Source organism: Clupea harengus, chromosome 11, assembly GCF_900700415.2.
Source record: "Clupea harengus chromosome 11, Ch_v2.0.2, whole genome shotgun sequence".
NCBI lineage: Eukaryota > Metazoa > Chordata > Actinopteri > Clupeiformes > Clupeidae > Clupea > Clupea harengus.
The window spans coordinates 2,025-7,500 of record NC_045162.1 but is presented as its reverse complement, the minus strand read 5'-3'; positions in this window follow the sequence as shown (position 1 = coordinate 7,500).

Below are 5,476 nucleotides of genomic sequence, written 5' to 3'. Positions count from 1 at the left end.
GATAAATAATACTGGAACAGCAATGAAGGATAATGTAGGATATGCTTTTAAAGATGATAGTATAGATATGCTTAGAAAATGAGCACAACTGTCTGGTCATTTTATTGCTGTATTTCAAAAGCATATTTATGTAACCCCTCTGAATTTGTCTGCGTTGTGTAGTTTTACATAGAGAAAGCCAGGAGACGTGGGTGAAGTTCTCCAGTTTATTCACCTGGCACAAACAATATCACGGGACTCCTTAGCACAGCAGCAAGGGACACCTTACAGTGTGCTAATCGTGACTATATCTCCGAACTTTTATATATTGTTAATTCAAGTTTAATTACAAAGTAATATATCTAATTGAAATAAATACAATAAAACACAAAACATGTACCTGGCACAAACAATATCACAGGACTCCTTAGCACAGCAGCATGGAACACCTTACACCTTGAACTTCGATTAAAATATACATTCAGAGCATAATTACTAAACCAAACACACTATTTACACGAGGATAGAATGTGGAACACCTCTCTATAATCAGTATGAATTTAATACATTCAGTCATTGTATTCTAAAATAATAATGTAGGAGCTCTCTTTATGCACAACTCACCGTGACTCTATATCTCCTAACTCTGAGGAGAGCCACTCTGTACAACCTGCATATCCCCTAGAGGTCACTGTTTCCCCAACAACATGACTTATGCACATGCTCATTTACATGTAAAATACTCTCTCTCTCTCTCTCTTTCACACACACACTCTCAATCACTCACTCTCACACACACACACTCGATGGGTAGCAGACATTGATTGCCACTAACAGAACAGAAATGAAATGTAGGTGTCTGGCTTTCACATCAGTTGCCTATCTTAAACAGTATTACAATGTGTGTGGAAAAACAAGCAGTTATATAGCTGTGTTAATACTTTACATTCTCCACTTATATAATAATAATAATAATAATAAAACTTTATTTATATAGCACCTTTCATGCAAAAGAATGCAGCTCAAAGTGCTTTACAGCAAATACATAATATGCACAAAGAAATTACATGCACAGAAAAATAGACATCAGAGAAACATAACTCATATATAGTGCAAACAAATAAAATAATAATTATAATTCAAAGTATAAAATTGAATACATAAAATGCATAGCATAAGATAGAAAATAAAACTGGAGAGATATATTTAATCTAACCCCTTAATATCACAAGTAGAGATTAAATCAAATTAAAAGTATTTATATATATATATAGTGTGAGTTAAATATATAGCTAGTTAAAGGCTAATGTGAAGAGGTACGTTTTTAGTTTTCTTTTAAAGATGTTAAGCGAGCTGGCTTCCCTGATGTCTATAGGCAGTTCTGTTCTATGTTATGTTATATAGCTGTGTTGATACTTTACATTCTCCACAGTGTGCACAGAAGTAGAGAGCAGGTTCATCCTGATAGTAGAGGTGCTTTATGAATATCCTAATTCAATCTTATGTACACATGTGACGGTGTTAATGTATGTTAAGTGTGTTAATGTATGTTAATGTATGTTAAATGCTCAAGAGCTTTTGGTCCTCTCTGGGTGACCTGGTCTGCACAGCGAGCAGAAAACCAGTACACTGACCAGTACACTGACCAGTCCACTGTAGGGAGATAACATGAGAGGTGAGGTGTGTGGGTTAGGTTTGAGGCTCCCACTGTCTGCTCACCCACTGTGCACTCCACATACCAAACAAAAATGTGCTCTCTCCCTTATAGCATGTTCCAATGGCTGATGGATGTGGAAACATTGCTCCTCACCACCACTACTCCTCATCTACGCATATGGACAGCCAAACTCTACCCACTCACTCTGTTCTATTTCTTTCTCTCCTAATCTTCGCTATGGGACACTGCTGTAGTCTCTTCACCCGACCCAAGCCCGTCAGAACCTGTCGGGTCGGGCCGGGTTCGGACAAATATTTAGAAATGATAATCGGACTCGGGTCGGGCTCGGACACATCAGCGCCATAATGCATTGAACATTCCATATTTAAAATATCTTAATAAATAGTGTCTGCTTCACATGATACAGGAGTTCGTTTTTGAGAATAGAATAAATGACATTTAGGATAACAGCCTTCTTCCCATGGCGGGAATTTGTTCATGTCCTAGCTGTGACACCGCGATTACAGGTGGCAAAATGGCATCACGGAGGAAGTTAAAGAGAAACTATCATCTGGAGAGTTTAAAACGATACTAAACGAAGGGAAATGTACTGTATGGAGATATTTCTGCTTAGTAGTCGATGCAGATTCTAATTAGGCTGTTGGATATGTCCAATGTAAAAAGTGTGAAGTTTTAATGAAATATGATTGATGCAATCCACTTTCTCAACAACAACATGGATTAAACCTCGATGGTTGGACTATGTAGACAAACGTTGGCGTTTGAAAAGAAAGATCTTCAATGGTAAGACTTGTCTGTTGTGCCTCCTTTGGTGTAGCATATAACGTGAGTTTTATTAAGGCATAGCGTGTGTAATGTGTAGGCTATTTCATTCGGTTTGTTAACCTTTCCTGCTGTCTGTCTCTGACCGTAGTTGGAGATTGCAGGGGAGACTTAATATTACATGTTTTTAACTTCGCTGTTAATTCCCTTTAATTTCCGTCTGCTGCTGGTTAGTAAATAAATGCCACTGTATTCTTTCTGAGGATTTATTCTTCACACACTGGTTAACACTGTTAACTAGCTAAAACAATGCAACAGGTACAATAAGCAAGTAAACACTGAATGTGAGCATGCTTTGAACAATACACTGTGACACTGCAGCACATAAACATACACTCCTGTACCGTTACCGTTATCAATAGCGATCAGTTACAGTAGCTGTATGATAAATGATGAAACGACGCTGGTCAGGCGTCATATACAGCTAGCAAGGTAACTAGATGGTTAGTTAACTGATACAATCTTTCAACAACTACTTGAATCACTGCCAATACTTAGACGTGTGCCTGTTTCAGCTCAGAGTAACATTATAGTAGTTACACATGGCTGTTTCCATTCATAGCAATTTTGACGTAGCATAACCTAGTTCGTAATGCAAACGTTACATCGGTTTTGTTTAGCACGTATCTTCAGTGAAAGTGTTAGCTTGGCTTGTCAATAAATACGATATGGAAATAAAACGTGTGTCTGTCTAAGAGAAAAATAAAAACATGTCGTGGTTACTGTAGGTACACCTGGAATGGTCCATTGTGTTTGACTTCAATCCGTAACTTGCCTATGGGTTCCCCCGGAAGCTACGTCAAGCTTTACCTATCATAAAGTGTAACCTGACGCAATGTTAACCACACCCCCTTTAGCTTGAACAATAGCCGCATCTCCCCAGATGTGACTCTCTCTCTCTCTGTGCCGGCGCCCACCAGGCAAGGACCTCTTCACCTCTCTCCCTTTGGACATCGACCGAGGAGCAAGCCTCTTTGACCTCCTCTCACCTCAGGCATCGCCTGCACACGGTGAAGAGCAACTCTCTTTGTTCTCTCGCAACAAAGACAACTCACTTTTGTCTTACGGCCGACCCACGCCTAAGATCTCTCATCAGTCAACTGACTGCTAAGTGAGACGAAGTAAGTTTAGCGAAAGAAGCTAACAATAGACCTGCTAGCTAAATTGCAGAGGAAAGCAGCTAACAATAGACCTGCTAGCTAACTCTACACAACGGGAACAGAAGGCAAACTGCAACGTTCTGAGCGATCAAATCCTCCGACCTAAACTGCAGGGAAACAGACATCACAGCAAGGACAACTTTCTCCATTTACGGACGGCATCATCTCTTCTCTGCCTCATCCACGTCGGACCAGCACAACACTTTTCCCAAAGGGCTGGTAACTCTGACATTAACTGGGCATTTAGCTATCCTAGCTATTCACAACCTGGCTAAGCATAAATGCAATTGCACATGCAATTGTTCATGTGTTTAACCTGTTTTGTTTACTGAACGTAACTGTTTATATATTTTCATTGTTAGTTGGTAGTTGGCTTCGCCATACCATCTGGGTTATCGTGAGGATTGCTTCTCAGACACATCGGGTCTTGCATGCATCACTAACCATTTCCCTCTTCTAACATGGCATCTTAATCGCGCACGATTACATACACATTGGCCTTCACATAGCCACACACGCGAAGAGAATACTCGAACTTCGCGCTGCATTTAGGCTCGTCCTTGTTCACATCACATGTATGTTCGCGTACGTGCACACACATGCACGCGGAACTACGGTGATCAAACAAAGGAACACACACACACATTCTTTCTGGCGCGCTCCTAACAGCGCAACCCCGAGCCCACCGGCTCACACACACACACACACACACACACACATCCCCACATTCCTTCAATTCATTGGTTAGTTACATTTAGCTAGATTACATATTGTGTGTTATTTTCTTCTCATTGTGTAAATAAATACTTTGATTTATATACGCTGGTTTATTTAATGTTACACAAGAATGGACGTTGCCAACCTCTTCTATTCAGAATTCCAATGACCTTCAATCATACTATTAATAAGTTAACTTTGGTTGTAGTTATTAATTTAATTAGTAATCAGAGTTCCAAATTGATAGTATAATATATTTTATGAGACTGATATATTTAACGAGACTGATTTGTGGATTATCTTTACTTTGACCACCGTGGAGGACCCTACACTTTGTGTGGCGCCCCCTAGGTGTTCAACTTAATTGATCTGCCTTTGTGTTGAATGGTTGATGCCTGTCCAATCGGGTGAGACTACCAACATATTGTTGCTGTTGCAAGGACAGCACCAGTGTGTCTTGGTGGCCCTCGCAAAGACGGTATCACAATTTACATACAATTGCACCCACATTCACCCGGCTCCTGCTCACAGGGTAAGTTACCTACATAGTCTGGTACTCCCATGTGAGGCTGGTACCAATTTCACCTACATAATTTGGTGCCCCGTGTGAGGATAGTACTGTTGGCAATCATTCATTATTGTGCAATATTAATTTCAGGCCAAATTCAGGCCAAATTCAGAATTTTATATTCTAGTGTTAGACTAGGAAAATTGTCATAACACTCACTGCCACTAGTCTGTTATAGGACTAGGCACTAGCTTCACTTACAAATAAGTGCAAAGCTTTATATATCAAATTGAGCTCACAAGCTATTTGATATTTAATTAGTGAACCGTCACTTTCTCTAAACAGTGAAATTCTTAAACTTGCTGTTGCTGCTAGCCATTCAGGTTAAACCTACTCTGTAGGAATTGTGAATTTCTGTCCAGCATTTGAATTCCACGTATTCAATGCAACATTGTCAAGCTGTCAGAATTAACTGTGCTAAATCATCTGCTTCCCTTTTGAATTAAGTCACAGCGTGCCACCGGCCCTGTGAAAGAGAGCTTCTACCTGACTGTTACTGCCTTGCATTCCAGCCAGTGAAAGAAAGAGACTGAGAGAGAGCCACAGCGTGCT